The sequence below is a fragment of the Perna viridis genome, chromosome 7 (assembly GCF_037379345.1).
Source record: "Perna viridis isolate PV_CMFRI_1.1 ecotype Kerala chromosome 7, ASM3737934v1, whole genome shotgun sequence".
Lineage (NCBI taxonomy): Eukaryota > Metazoa > Mollusca > Bivalvia > Mytilida > Mytilidae > Perna > Perna viridis.
Genome location: NC_142451.1, coordinates 38,296,135 through 38,313,141, shown reverse-complemented (window position 1 = coordinate 38,313,141; position 17,007 = coordinate 38,296,135). Strand labels below are relative to the sequence as shown.

The window sequence follows — 17,007 nt, the reverse complement described above, 5'->3', positions numbered from 1 at the left end:
GAACTGTGATGCTTCTTGACTATACGTGTAGTAAAGAATATAAATAAAATGTTTCTGGTGATTCTGAGACATGTAGACTCAAACTTTGTTTAGCTAATGCTATTACATTGGGTTTCCATGTTGTAGGATTGCAAATACCCATTCTCATGAATAAATTACAATTATGCCTGATCTTACCCCATCCAGTCCTAGTAAGGGTTGTTCAACTGTGTGACCTTGGATGATATTTGTCTTTTGACAGTATTAAAGGTGCGTTTAAATAATGAAATCCAACTCCGGTATATTAGGGATAAATTAATCATATCCTAAATAAGGAAAACTTGTATTTCCTAAGATAATCTAGGAAGTACGGATTTCATCACTATTTATTCTTTATCATAATTAATTAAGAGTAACACAATATTAAATGACTAGATAATCATTATAAGTAGGTTTCACAGTTAAGTTGGCTGGTTGAACGCATGGCACTATGATGCATGTATTTTGACCACAGATTGTGTTTTTATCATTTATACATTGAAGACATAGTAGAAAAATGTATTGTCCTGTTATTGAATATTGATCTCAAATTAATAGATATATTCTGCTCCATATTTGTGTAGATTTTATATTACCCTATATAGTTGTCTGGTTGGTCTGGCTTTGTCGTTCCATGGTATTTAATCCTAGGAATTGTCACATGAGAGAATAGCATCCCAAACCGAACACAAAAATCTATTTAATCGTCTGACAATAACATTCATTTGCTGGTGAGATGGATCCTAATACATATTTAGCTTCCTCGTGAATGTAGTACATCACAAAACACACGTATCACGAATTGACACTTACACGAGAGTCTTACTAGTAAGCAAACCGCCTTTACGCTTTTTTGTAGTTAAACAGAGTATCATTTATCAATAATACAATCATTTCCCTATTAAATTACACATTGAAAACTGAACAGATTCACTCTGTTATAAACCTGAGAAACCGTGACCGTTTCTTCTGTGAGTACTAGCTTACTATGAGGTCCCTGTGTACCTTTTAAACACAGGTGGTGGCAGCACATTAACTGAACACCAAATTATCAAGCCAGGTAAACGTTACATTAATGCCTTAGAGACAAAAAAAGTTTATGGAGGAAGCAGAATACATTGAAATCAAAGCAACTATTGGGGAAAGCTCGTATAACATCGTTAACTTCTACTGTCTCTATGATAAGAAACTGTCACTAGACACCATACAAATACCAGACAGTTCATTCCTCATAGTAGGTGATTTCAACAGCCAATCACAAAGTTGGGGATATAATACCATGTACAAAGGAAGACTGGCAAGGAGAGCATTCAACACTGTTGTATTAAAGGCAGCAAAGGAAAGTATACCAAGAGGTGTAAGAAAGGCGACAAGCCACATTGATCCAGTGAGATACAGGCAACACACGAGGCACTCACAAGGGCAAGGGATGATGCAGAATTAAATCCCAGTCAGGAAAATAACACCAAACTCAAAAAGTGCAAGGCCAAACATCTAAGAACAAAGATTGAATGTCAAAGGAAAGGGTGCAGAGAGAAAACATCAGCTATGGATATGGAAAAAGATACAAAAAAGCTTTGGAACTTGACAAAAGCACTGAATGATGAGGGAAGCAAAGGTGAAAAGATCACGCTAGACGTTAAAGGAGAAACAACCATAGGGAAAGCAGCAGCAAATGAATTTGTTAAAGGCTATGAGAAAGAAAGCAACACTGATATACCACCATCACGGAAAAAAGAAATAAGAACTGAATTGAGAGAAAGATCAAAGGTGCCAACACATGAAGTTATGCAGAGAGATATCACCATGTTTGAGATGAAGGCAGCCATCAGAAACATGAAAATGAAAAAGGCACCAGGTCCAGATAACATCACCAATGAAATGCTTCAACACCTTGGCACCGTAGCATTAATAATTTTGCTAGAAATTCTCAATCTGAGCTGGAAACAAGGTCGAGTCCCTCAATATTGGAAAGAAGCCATAATGATGCCAATACTGAGTGGAAAGAACAAGTCGAAAGCCTCAAGTTACCGCCCAAATAGCCTAACAAGCAGTTGTTGCAAATTAAGGGAGCGTATAATCAACAAGAGCCTACAGACATACTTGGAATCAGAGAACATTCTTGGTCATGAACAAGCTGGTTTTAGACAGTAAAAGAGCACAGAAGATCAAACAACACATCTATCTCAAGTAGTCGGGGATGCATTTCAATCAAAGAAAGTAAAGCTAGCTGTCTTTGTAGATCTTAAGAGAACATTTGACAAAGTTTGGAAAGATGGCCTTCTTGTGAAACTTCTTAGATTTGGAGTAAGTGGAAGAATGTACAAATGGACCAACTCATATCTGTACAATAGAAGGCAAGAGTACTCGTAGATGGGAAGCACGGCCGAAAAATACTTCTAAAACAGGGTGTACCACAAGGAGGAGTATTGTCACCAACTCTCTTCATACTCTATATGAATGACCTAGTTCCAGAGCTACCAAATGGTGTTCAATCAGCACTCTATGCAGATAATCTTGTTCTATGGTGCTCTGAAGAGTATGCAATTACTGCAAGGTACAGGATACAAACAGCATTAGATATGGTAGTCAAATGGGACAATGAGTGGTATGTAACCATCAATAGAGAGAAAACAACAGCAACCCACTTTACATTCTCACCTAAAACCCAATCTGTCAAACTGACCATGGATGACATCCATATCACAATGGAAGATCAGCAAACATACCTTGGTGTAACCTTCGATAAAAGACTTACATGGGAACAGCATATAATGACAGCAGAAGCCAAAGCCAGACGAAAACTAAACATCATGAGAAAACTTGCTGGTACAAACTGGGGTGCTAATGAGAAATTTTTAAAATCTTTAAAAAAAAATGTACGCCCACATCTAGAATATGGCTCTAGTGCTTGGATGACAGCAGCCAAGTCTCACCATCAGACTCTAGATAAAGTCCAGAATCAGGCACTCCGCGTCATCAAAGGAGCCATGAAATCAACACCTATTGCTAATATGGAGGAAATTACAAACATACAACCATTAAGTAAGAGAAGAGAATGTAAAGCTGTGATACAAGCCACCAAATATCAATGCTTACCAAACCACCCAATGAATGAGAGATTGAAACAACTATCCTCAGGCAGACTCGAAAGATCCAGCTTCACTCTAGAAACAAGAGCATTGCAAAGAAAACACCAAGAACATCTACCTAAGCATGTTCAAACCTACAGATTTTAAAATGAATGACAAACTATATGCAGAGAAGGAGGACAATGTAACCATTCAGACAACAGTTCCGTTACTCAGTGCCAAAGATGAACAATCAAACATCGTCAGAAAAACCGTAACAATGAGCATGCTGGAAGAAGAGTATCCACCAGGATTGTGGGCAAGAGTTTACACAGACGGATCAGCCACAAATGCGACAACAAAAGGAGAGGCCGATATCTACATAGAATACCCAAATGGAGTACAACAGCCAATGGCAATACCAACACAATTACATTGCTCCATCTACAAGGCTGAAGAAGAAGCACTCATATATGCGGCAAATTACATCAAAGAAAGTGCAGAAAATATGCAAGTGGTATTCCTAACAGATATCCTCTCCGTAATACAAGCACTGACCAACAACAAACTACCACAACTTGAAAGAGCTATTTATTTCATCAAGAGCCTTAAAACTGTCATACAGTGGATACCTTCACATTGTGGAATCAATGGAAATGAAAAAGCAGATAAGCTAGCAAAGAAAGGCGCTCAACAACAGCAAGATGAAAATCCTGTCTGCTATGCAAAGATGAAGACCATCATCAAGTCTCTGCACAATATCCCTCTAGCTACCATCAACTAAAAAGATTTGAGCAAACTACAATCTTCAGGCTCAGGACAGGACACAACAGACTCAACGAACATCTGTACAGAGTTTTGAAGGTCATACCATCACCTATGTGTCCCTGTGGAGAAGCAGAGCATAATACAGAACACTTTTTTGCAGACGTGCAAGTTACACCAGGCACAGAGAGGAAAGAGAGGGAAGATACGGGATAAACCAACCCTCATTACAAAGAAACTGTATGGACCTGTGGAAGACCTTCAGAAGACGGCTAGATTTGTTAAGGAGACTGGCATTCAAGTGTAATGGCGAAGGACAAGAAGAAGAAGACCAATCAAAAATCCAAACCGTCATTTTGTGCAGGATATCCTAAAAACAGTAATACTAAGTTTCATTTAATTCTGTACAGGAGATTCCGAGGAGAAGATTTATGAATGTATTAATATAAAAAAAAATCCAAAAAGGGCAATACCTCCAACATGGGTCAACATATTTTCACCAAATTTTCATCTCATCATAATGAACACTTTTACTCCATGTCAGAAATTGGTTAAACCTAACGAAATAAATGCAAAAAACTGCGGTTTATAAGTGTACACTGTCGTAAACGAGGTTTTTTCGTACACAACTTCTTCAAAAATAAGAAATATTATTCAAACGCGATGACTTTTCATTCAGTATTGTCAACTTTCCTTTCATCTTTGGCAACATCTCTTCAGCATCTGCGTATGGAGTTTTCATATCACAACTAATATGTTATGCCAGAGTTTGCTGTCGTAACTGCGGTAATTTTTTGTACCGCGCCTTCTTACAACAAGGCTTCTGGAACAAGATCATGTCGCTACAAGGTTGAAGTCATCACTACAGAAGTTTTCTGGTCGTCATCATGAACTCGTCGATCGTTACGGTGTATTCATCCTGCACCATGAGTACCGATTTGTTCAACGTGTCATAGTATGCCATTCCTCCTTCGTTGCTTTGTATGTCTTATTTTGGTAATTTTACGTTCTTTGTTTTGGGTGTCTATTTACCTGTCTGTTCTTTGTCCCTGTATTATATTCTTTTGATTTCCACTGGAAACTTTTTTTTATTACTTTTTCACTAAAATTTGCTATTTTTAATCATAGTTACTTACTTTAAAAATAGAAAAATAGTCTTTTTGTTTTTGCAAGAAATATTACGACAAAATGTCAACACGTGTACAAAACGTGTATCATCCAACCAAAATCAATTCGAAATTACAAAACTACATAATATTATATCAATCTACATTGTACCATTCAAGCGTGAGTTTTCTACATAAAAAATAGCAATCATATAAAAGTGGCAAATTTCCGTATACTGTACACGTGTCCATGTTTTAAGGAGAAACCTCTCATTAGCAGCATAAGAACCAAATACTTCAATAATTCAAGATCCAAAATTTAAGTATAAACAAGCAGTACTCAAAACCAAGATAGCCAAATCCAGCACCGATAAGTTCTAACAAAAGTATGAAAAGACGTAATTGTTCTTCATCATAATAATTCTTATAAATGTACTTCCTTCTGTCCTGGACTATATATATCTCGTGGACGATACTTCGCGTAAAATAGTTACAAAAAATGGAACCGATGGGACTCGTTTGATTCATCGGAAATCTAGTTGAAATTAACAAAGAGATATACATGTAACCATCCATCCTGTTACAAATCAATGGTATTATTTGTTGAGTGTAAATGTACTTCTTTCTATGGCAAGCCAACGTGGACAAAAATAAGCATTTTCTAATATTAAAAAATGATTTTTTTAATATTACAAATTCATTTTCTAATATTACAAATTAGATTTCTTTTATCACAAAACACTTTTTAATATTAAAAAATCATTTTTTAATATTAAAAATTCAATTGAACTTCTAATATTATAAAACTATTTTTGAATATTAGAAATTGATTTTCTAATATTAGAAAATGGATTTGTCGTATTCAATGACGATTTTTTAATATCAGAAAATCATTTTGTATTATTAAAAAATGTGACTGATTTTTCTAATATTACAAGTTCAATTTGTAATATTACAAAATGTGTGATATTTTATAAAATTACTAAATCAGGACTTTGTAATACTAGAAAATGAATATATAATAATAGAAAATGAATTTGTAATATTAGAAAATGAATTAGTAATATTAGAAAATAAGTGCTTTCTAATATTAAAAAATTATTTTTAATATTACAAATTCATATTCTAATATTACAAGTAAGATTTCTAATATTAAAAAAACGATTTTTTGATATAAGAAATTGATTTTCTAATATTAGAAAATGGATTTGCTGATTCAGTTGCGATATTTTTTAAATTAGAAAATCATTTTGTAATATTAAAACATGTGACTGATTATCTAATATTACAAATTCAATTTGTAATATTACAAAATGTGTGATATTTTATAAATATTACTAAATCAGGAATTAGTAATATTAGAAAATGGATTTTTGACATTTCAAAAGATGAATTTCTAATATTAAAAAATCTTTTCTCATATTAAAATATGATTTTGTAATATTAAAATTTCATTTTCTAATATTACAAAATACTGATTTTTGTCCACTTTGGCTTGCCATATCTTTCAATGTAATTGTTTGATGTGAAGCATTTAAGAAAGTAAACGTAAGATTAGGGACACAGCTCTTACAAATGGTTGGAACGTTTATATTCAGCATTTTACATCAATCTCATGTAAGCATCAAAATAACTTGTATTGATTTCATTCTGTTTCAAATGAAAGCTTGATAGGCTTTGATGAAATTGAATATGATACCAACATATCACTGATTTCAAGAGTTATGTCCCTTACCCTAGGTCTACCTCCTTCATGGTTCTTATCAATTTTGAAAAAGGTATCTATTTGAAACTGTAATGTAGGGTAAAGTTAACAAATAGCACAATTAAGTTTTTTTAATCAAAAATGATTTGCGTCATAGAGTGTTTAAAAACAATTTCACGGGGACGACTTTTTGCGTTTTTCTGTCCACTGCAAAAATTGCGAAAAGTAGTACACCGCGAAAATTAATAACGTTTCAACTGCTGAAAAGTATTAAAAGTGTAAAATGTACTTTAACTCTTATTAAGTCTATGTATAGAAAAAATATTAAGGGTTGAAAAGCAAATTAAGATTTTCAGTTGTCGCAATTCAAAGTGGACATACCAATAGGCGCATCCAAAGCATTCAATACAGTCAAATGTACTGTGTGTATATATATAAATGATAATTGTAAGTGAACTTGAACTTATCATACTAAATATGATAATCAAGTATCACCTCACTATGTTCTTACCTATCACGGTAAACTTTGATCTGTAACTACATAAAAACGAGAAGATGTAATTTTACAATTGTGTGCAGGACGATACGTGTTTTAGAACCTAGGTAAGACAATGATATTACACAAATACCGTTTACTCCTAGTTTCAAATACTTCTAATTCTCTAAAAGGTAGATGATCAATTTATGCGTCTCCGTACTAAGCCACTTTCAATTATGACCGATCGTATTCTAATGTGTATGTTGGCTTCCTGGTTCGGTGGGGAATGATGTAATGTCACAAAAAGCATGCGAAACAATGATAACATAACTGACAAAGCTATTAAAACTAATCCCCATGTTTTACAGTGAAACCTAGATTGATATGAGTCCTTGCATGTGAACTCTCATAGATAAGTTACCGTATTTCAAGTCTAAACCAGTGATCATATCAAAAGGAAGATGTAATGTATTAATCTCCGTTTTCCCCGAGAATCGGATTATCGAAATTTCCGTCTTCCGCATTTGCGTCTGCAATTAACACAAACACTTGTGCTTCTAAATGACATTTTCTATTTTCTTTTGATTTTCGAGTAATCAACACCTTGAATGAATGAACATTAATTTATGACAGTGGTTTAGGTGCCGCCATTACCCCGAGAATATAAAACAAAAACGAAAATATCTATATCGCCGAAAGTGGTAATAGGGAATTCTGGTTAGGATATGCCTTTGGTTAAAAAAAAAGTTGAAAGCCTATTAAAGGTAGTTTATAAAAATGGACCAAATTTGTCGTAATTGAATAAAATGATTTTCGTTATTGCATTTATCACACTGCTGTTCTTTTGTTCCTTTATCGTTCTGTCATTTTGCTTACATATGTAAATAAATGCCCATAAGTTGAAGGAGGCAACTACCCCCTCTTTATAGTTTATATATATATTACTTATAAATAATGCGTATGAATATGTTGTCTATGTTTCTCCATAAATATGTTTAAGGTGTGGCTTGCCCAATCTGCATTTAAAAAATCAAACTACCAAGTAATGCATCGAGAAACATAAAATAATTAAATCAAATATTTTTATGAAGTGTAAATGTCTATGATAAACAAACTGGGGCGGGTCCAGGTGAGGGCGTAATGGGTTTACGCTCCCACTATTCAATGCAAAAAAAAACAAAAAGCTATCGTAATCTGTTAAATATTGTATTGAATATGGCAACAATTTGTCATATTCAAACATTAAACATGTCATAATCTGGTTTTCTTTCATACTGATTCTCGTAATTACATCCTTTCCCTTCATAAAATCTTGGATCCGCCCCTGACAAATACCGTTGTTAAGAACATTGGTTTGTTATCAAATGATACAATGCTTGCAATGTCAGATTCTCCAATTTAATTCGTCGTAGTTGAGTAGTGCTTGTGTAACATAAAATTATGACTATGTCATAATGACCGTTATCATATTGCCCGATCACGTCTGCTTTTAAGTAAACAAAGTACCATTTTAGCCCCATAATTTTATCATTAATGCACTCATACCTTGTGGGTCATAAGACCGCAACAAATAAATTTATTCCTTTTCGTGTGTTGTGCATGCTGCTATATATATTCCATCTTCTGTAACTCGGACAAGACCGTTTTCGTCCACGTGGTACAAAGTCCGCCTGATTTTCTCTCCTTATTAGGTTTCCAACGTAGAGGTTCCTATGCCGTCTGTGTTTTGCAATTTTAAATTTTAAGGAGTAAACAATGGAAACAAGACTCTAGTGGACTTGAAAAGAATGTAGTCCAGGCATGAAGACTATAGACAGGGAAAACAAACATATACAACAAACAAACAAATAATATGGTCTCTGCGTTAGTGTCAGATTCTAGAATATATTAAGTGGAACCATATTTTGAATACATTAACAAGGATGGAAGAAAGCTGTACGCTTGACCCAATTTTCGACGTTCAATCTTTCCTGACTCGGAAACCAAAGGAAGCTTCTTTCCAAACTGGTACTGACTTTATCTAATACCGATTAAAATCCTTTGTTGGGTCAGTTTTTCTTTATGATCGTTAGATTGGTAAATTTACAGGGCGAACATCGTTAAACGCTCATCGAAAACGGGCGTACAAAAATATTTTTTGTATACACAGTTCACCTCAAAACCGACAAGGTTTGCTACATATATATCTTAAATGAACATTGGAAAGGCTAATCAATCTGTAATAGGAATGTCTTAACCACAAAAGTACAAAACTTAAAATGTGAGATATGACCACACGGTGAAGTTATACGTCAAGTCCCGTTGTAACCGATCCTATTGATCACGTGATCGAAAGACTATGGCGGTTGGAAATAAAAATTGAAATAAAGACTTACCAGGGCCAAGCTATATCCAAACACCTGGGAGGTCAAAATAGAATACGAACACATGAACGTTTAGATAGGAACAACGACTGACATAATACAGAAATCAAATGCAAAAAAAAAGAAAATTGTTATACCTTGTCTGGTGTTACACGGGAAAAGACAACTATAATAATTGAAATGATTCTGTTTGTATGATGGAGTTGGATGTCCCATATCGGTCGACAAATAAATGATAAGGTGTCGTTCAACCTTTTAAACGATATTTATATCTCTATCGTACAGTATTTAATTCGTAACAAATTCAATACTATTTCACAGGTACGTAAAAATATGATAATACGATAATGAGGGGAGGGGTGGGGGGGGGTTATGGGGGTGCCATACAGCGTCCTGTTCTCACGTACCTGTGTACTCATTACGTTTTGGACGATGTTGAATATGAACGGTGAATGGATCATGGTGAATGGGTGATTGTGAATAGGGCATGGTGATTGGGACATGGTGAATTGGGAATGGTAAATGGTAAATGGTAAAAGGTAGAATGGCGAACAGAGAGAATGGAAAGTTTACCCCACACAGGAGCTGTACTAAACTTGCTCCAAAATCTTGTCGGTATAGGTTCGTGTAATTTCAGCAAACTATCCATAGGCGGCTCCAAGGTTATGTTTGTTAAGTAAATAACTATCTAAATTTAATCATGCAAATTCATTATCTATTATGGGAGATCCTTTTCAGCCAAATTTGTTTTTTCTTTTGCATCACAACTCATTTTCGCCTAACTAACGTAAACATATTTGCGTGATAAATTATTTATGTATTTGATGAAAAAATTGAAATGAATTAGGATAAACTTGTCAGCATGAAATGAAATCAGTGAATGAAATACTTTTGAACAGCCAAGACTTAAATAACCACCATTCCTCCATTCAAGGAGGTAGACCTTAGTAGGGGACACAACTCTTACATCAATCTCAAAGCATCAAAGTAACTTTGATTGATTTCATTCCGTTCAAAGGAAAACTTGATAGGCTTTGATGAAATTGAATATAATACAAACATATCACTGATTGCAAGAGTTATGTCTAGGTCTACCTCCATTTAAAACAGTTCAGAACATATGACTTTTGATATTGTGTACACGTGTTTCAAGGAGTATAACCTCTCAGCAGCAGCATTGAAAATGGAACGCTTTAAAAATATGTAATAAGTGCAGAAAGATTCTTTCCTACAACATTCCCTTATTGCCTTATTAAATTGATGTCTATTTTGTTTTCATTTTTATGAAGAGAAAAAGTCGGTCCAATCTCCTCAAACTTTTTTTTATACATCTTTGTCACTGTTATTGAAATACACAGTAATTCCGAAAAAATATTTTGTCCTGTGTTGTTCTACTTCTATTATCATCGTAAAAAGTCAAGCTAGATTTTTAAGTGTATTTTTCCTCCACATTGACAAAGATGTTAAATGCATGAACTGAAACAATGTGCACAGATATTTTCTTGTTTTGTCATGCATATCGTGTTTTGAGTAAGTTTCGTCCACTTGACGTATACTTTTAAATAGCATTCATCATTGTTAGCTTATCTTTTTAACTTATTATCAACAATAACTACTATCTAATAATACGAAAGTATTTTACTAAGACTTTTAAAATGAGAAAAATTAAAATTCATCTATTAATATCCTATCAAAAGAAACATTTTTATAGTAGTTGCAAAAACCAAAAATGTATAAATAATTTGTTTCTACATAATCCAAATGAAAGCTTAATCGTTGCTCCAAGATTTTAAGCGTATATATTTAGAATGTAAAAAATAATCTTAGAACAAAAATATTTTGGCTGCCAATGTCATGGTGGTGAGAGTATCAATTTTACCAAAGATAGAATCTTCTGCTATTATTTCATCTTGAACTTGACGCACTTTCCCACAAAGGTCAAGATTCTTTGAAACTCGTGGCTTGAATTTACATAAATTTCATTGTATTTAGTTAATGTATTTTCACTTTTTTTATTGTTCATGTTTTGGTACTGTTTTGACAACTGATTTTACCGATTTTTACTGATGTCAATTCCATGCTGCCCGTTTGTGTTGAAATATACCGGAAATTATTAACGTAATAGAAGCAGGAGGTTCAGCGCTTAATAAAACCTGGCTTAACCCACATTTCATTTCGAAATGCCTGTATTAAATCATGATCTTAGCGATGGATTCCAACTTTTTGTTTTTTACCCTGATATTGCTATTAGTTATACGGACTTTCCTTTTGACTCTTCCTTTTGACTGTTCCTTTTGACTGTTCCTTTTGATTATTTCTTTATATTAACAGGGAGCTGTGAGATCGGCTTTTAATAAAAATGCAGTATTCTATGAGTTTCGGTATTTTGTACTATGACAAATGTCGTAGAAAGCTTACATAATATCTTTTCTATCTATATAACAGATGGGACTTTAGGTTGCACGACTGGCTACAAATATAGCTCTAAAGCAGCATTAAGTAGTCTATGAGGCCCAATAAATACGATTTATTCTCCTTTATCAATATGATCAATAAGTAGAGTTTCGTGTATTTCCATTAATTATAGCTATTAAAACATTGATAGCAATACTTTGTTTAATCTATCAGTAATAACTAGTCTTTATAACTGGATATTCCGACAAAATATTTCCATGTATGACTTCACTTTCGCTCTCTATCTCCTTTACTCATAAAACATGATTATCGATTCGCCTTAAAAATGATTTTCCTTCTATCAGCTTCATTGTCGCATATGACGCTTAATAATGTCTATCTAACTCGGTGAAGTTCCTTCATTCATTGTCTGCTTTACTCACTTAAGGTCCTTCATTCATTGTCTGCCTTACTAACTTAAGGTCCTTCATTTATTGTCTGCCTTACTCACTAAAGGTCCTTCATTCATTGTTTGCCTTACTCACTAAAATCCTTCATTCATTGCCTACCTTATTCAGTGAAGGTCCTTTATTAATTGTCTACGCACTAAAGGCCCTTCATCCATTTTCTGCCTAACTTAGTGAAGGTCCTTCATCATGTTCTGCTTTACTCACTAAAGGTCATTCGTTCATTGTCTGCCTTACTCATCGAAGGTCCTTCATTCATTGTCTGCCTTACTCAGTGAAGGTCCTTTATTCATTGTTTGCCTTACTCACTAAAGGTCTTTCATTCATTGTCTGCCTTACTCAGTAAAGGTCCTTCATTCATTCATTGTCTGCTTTACTCACCTAAGGTCCTTCATTCATTGGCTGCCTTACTCAGTAAAGGTCCTTCATTCATTCATTGTCTGCCTTACTCACCTAAGGTCCTTTATTCATTGTCTTCCTTGCTCAATGGAAGTGGGAATTCTTTGTCTCAGTACTGATGGTTCCTTGTCTGAGTTTCCTACTTCATTAAACCAAGGCACTTTGTCTAAGTTTTTACTCCATCAAATTAAGGAACTTTGTCTCAGTTTCTCCTTCATCAATCGAAGTCACTTTGTCTCAATTTTGTCTCATAGTTTCTGCCTCACTCAGAGAAGGTCCTCGATTCATTTTCTGCTTCAATCCATGTAAGTCCTTGTCTAAGTAAATACCTCACTCAACGAAAATTCACGTACAGTATAAAATGATTTGCTATATGGAAAAAATATTTGAAAGTTTTGTGACCTTGATTCATTGAGCAAAAATGTGTGCATGGACTTCAGCGACGTTTTACCTTAAGTCTCATTTCCGTCTTCCCTTGCTACATATATGTGTTTTTGTTGACTAACGTTCGAATATAGGCCTAAATATGATCAAAAGTGCGCCAGTACGGGATTTATCCGTCAAATACGGATTTAGCCTCCAATACGGGATTAGCCGTCCAATACGACTTTTTTTCGTCCAATACGTCATATTGGACTGGTTAAAATCCATATTGACCTAGCGTACTAGACTAGTTAGCCAATAAAGGTATAATTGCGTAAGGTTTTCCATATTGGCTGAGTTCTTGGTCCTTGGCTAGAAAAATTGGACTTCGGCTACGCCTCAGACCAATATGGCTAGTCTCGGACCAATAACTAAGCCAATATGGAAAACCTTACCCAATAATACTATAATATCTATCTTATTGAAGTGTTTAAGGTGTACCTATATCAAATTCAATTTTATCAACAATAGAAGCCTTTATAATCCGGAAACATATGTTACCACTATATTTTGTGTGTATAGGTGATGAATAAGCTTCATGGATAAATCGACGATTTGAAAGTGATTTCAAAATAAATTGTCATACTTCGCATCCCCACACACGGTATATTAGGATATCAAAAGTGTCCAATTGACACATTATAAGGCAGTTCATCGAACCTAATCATATGACTCAAGTACGTGTGGAACAACTTAGGTATTCAAGTCATATGTTACATGTGAAAATTGTGATTGTGAATTTATGACAAATATGGATGCATCAGTTTAAATCTAACTAATATATAAACAGTAAGTTTCATATATTTATGTTTATTTTTATGTTTTATACATATATTTACGTTCATAAATTCGAACACCGGCGGCCTCATAGACATGATGTTTGGTCAACCACAGCGTGTTGATGACACGATGTTATGAAGTAGATTTTTTATCAAGTGTATAAATGTATTAAGTCAGGTGATACGTACACAGCAGATGTGCATTTATTTATAAACGTCAATTTGCAGTATCCTTTTTCAGTTTAAGAATTAGGTTTAACGGATAGTCACTTCCGTACATGTTCTGGTGAACCGGAATAGAATTATGAAACTCTTGTATAGCCCGGGAGATATCCGTTTGCATCAATTTCGTGTCCTTCAAACGTTTGACGTTTTTTTTTATTAAAAAAAAGTGCAAGAACTGTTTCAGCTGTCATGAAATATCTTATCAAGCAATAATCATCATCCAACATCCAAAATTCACAGCAACTCACTTGAAGTAAATGTTTAATAGAACATAAAAATGTACCCGATTTGTGAATCCTACTGGCTCAATTTTAAAATGACCAATTCGACGAAATAAAAGTACCAAAATGGCTTAAGCGAATGTGTTTGCGGAGCAAATGTGAGAAGATCGTATCAACATGAAAAAGATGAGATAAGATACGATTTGATAGTTTTATTCCCTAATGATGGATCCCCTCCGGTAGAAACAGTTTTTAACAATGATTGAAATGATTTTAAAACATCATCAATAACTAGACATACAGCCTTGTTTCGACCAGCAGATTAGGATGTAATATAGCGATGCAATAACCCCAGTAACACAGAATGACACCAATGGTCAGATATATAAATATGTAAAATTAACCTTGTGGTTTCAAGTTTCCGTGAGATTCCAAGCAAAAGTTAGTAGATAGATACATACAATCAATTAACTTTTTCATCTATTCTTAAGTTGTAAAAGATTGACTTGTCTGATCAAACTTTCCAGAAGGGTAACTACTCCACAGGGGGCTTGTGTACAGTGAGTATTTAAGATACCTAGACGCTTCCTCTCTCTCCAGGAAAGAGAGTGTGTGTCTGGCGATCTTCAATACTCACTGTATACTTGTAAGTCCCTGAGACTACCCTCGATGACACAAGGAATTTGAATTTCACAAGCAAGTCCGTGAAAACTGAAATGCAGACATGTGTTTGATCTATTTACGATTAACACACGTTTACGTGTACACTATTTTCTGACCACAACAGTTTACCTTGAAGCAACTTTGATAAACAAGATGATAAATGTACACATACATCAAGATACTGACCTCGAAATTATCATTGTCCAAGGGCGATAACTAAAGTCTATTGTTACCTTAACCTGAGAAATTTTGCAATTATTGTGAAAATCATTGATTAATGTGGACACTTCTAATTGTAGTAAAAAAGGGTGAATTTGCTTTAATTTTTGATAAGATTTCAGTGGAAATTTCTGCATGAAAGGAAATTGTAAATATTCACATTATAATTAAACTGGTAAGTTTATCTTGCATTAATACAATAGCGAGTCATGAGATTAATAAAAGGGAAAGGGGGAGGGGGGTTGGTACCAGAAAAAGTGAACAAAAAATAAGAGTCGTACTCATTTATTACATTAAAATTTAATACTACAAGTGTAACTTGCAAGAGTACCAAATTAAAAGTAAAGATATTTTGTTTAATAATTGTGCTTTCTAGAACTACAGTATAAATTATAAACATAACTTCAAAATGTGTGATATAAACAGAAAAAGCATTTTGTTTTTGTTAAATATGCAAAACTAGTATTAAATTAAAAGGTCCTTACTGGGTATTACAGGATCCTTCCAGACCAATGTTTCTAAGGTTGATGGTTAAATTGGTATCGATGACCATTATGAGTACGGTACTATTCTTATTTTTACTATATATTTATTTAAGTATGTTCTTTTATGTCTCATCAGTAGGGTAGGAGTTCAATTTATTGGCGGTTCGAGGTTTGAGACCCTCAACTCCTGACCTGCGACCTGACGTTCAAAGTATTATTTGCCTGGGTCCTGAACGTTGAACTCATTTCAGTGATTTTTTTTGTGACCTTTCGATTTTCTCCATATTGATTTGAAACTTGAAAAGTCCAAAACCATCCATGTATTTCATGGGTTCAATTTAATGGTGGTTCCTGGCCTGAAATCCTGACTAAGGACCAAAATATCATTTACCTCGGCCCTGACCTTTAACTTTGCTTCTCTTCAAATAGACCATTGATTTGAAATTTAGTTGGGAACGTCCGTGACCTTCCACGCTTGAAAATTAATTTGAACCACTGACCCCTTTTGATTCTCCTACGATTTAATGTTAACTAATTAAAACATCGTTCTTCTATTCTAAAGCACATGGTCTTGCTCAGCCTCCACAAGATTTTAGAGTGGAATAATGCCTGATATTTCATCAAATTGTATTTTGAAAAGTGGGCAGGTTTACAGGGGAAAGGTTTGTTTTTACTTATGTTGAATTTTTTAATCGAGTAGTTAACTCAACAGTAAAAAAAATGGTTTTAGACCTCCCCATGTTACCCTCTGTTTCATTTCTGGACTAAGTCACGTATACTTTAAGAATGCATAAATGAAAACTGCTGTATTGAATTAACAAAAAGCTTTAATACATCAATCTTGGATATATATATACACACTTAGTATCAGCAGTTAGCAGTTTTGTCAATACATGCTTTCATCAAAATATATCTAAGTTAACTGAAATTACATTCTTCATCCTGGGACACTAATGCGTTGTATTTGTTGTGTAGTTGACCGCTTTGTAAAGATCAAATGTTTCCTGCTCGATGTATTAAATGGGGTGTTACATGTACGACTTCCTGTAAAGTGTGTCGTACACAGAAATAACATCATTTTGTTACTTGTGGGAATGATACCCCGGTCACAGTTTATTGAGGTCAGTCATTTTGTTGTTGTTTCTGTATTTTGATATCTCATTTACTTATTGATTGTGATAAAGTCATAGATTTCTGTAATGAATGATATAATTAGATCTTTATCG

At 34.1% G+C, this 17,007-nt stretch overlaps 1 protein-coding gene across 12 annotated transcripts in view; it reads left to right on the top strand.

Moving 5' to 3' along the window:
- The first annotated feature begins 7,148 nt into the window (after positions 1–7,148).
- Positions 7,149–17,007, top strand: part of LOC148612600 (ceramide synthase 2-like) — a 29,173-nt gene continuing 19,314 nt past the window's right edge. For 3 of the 12 annotated variants that reach the window (XM_088594198.1, XM_088594192.1, XM_088594194.1), the window contains exons 1-2: positions 13,681–13,978; positions 16,344–16,443. The gene's annotated coding sequence lies outside the window, so the exon portion shown is untranslated. Of the gene's footprint in view, positions 7,269–9,803; positions 9,828–13,680; positions 13,979–14,212; positions 14,856–15,333; positions 15,472–15,798; positions 15,860–16,343; positions 16,444–16,563; positions 16,903–17,007 lie in introns of those variants that run through there. The other 9 variants (XM_088594193.1, XM_088594199.1, XM_088594195.1 and 6 more) reach the window with 9 other exon arrangements.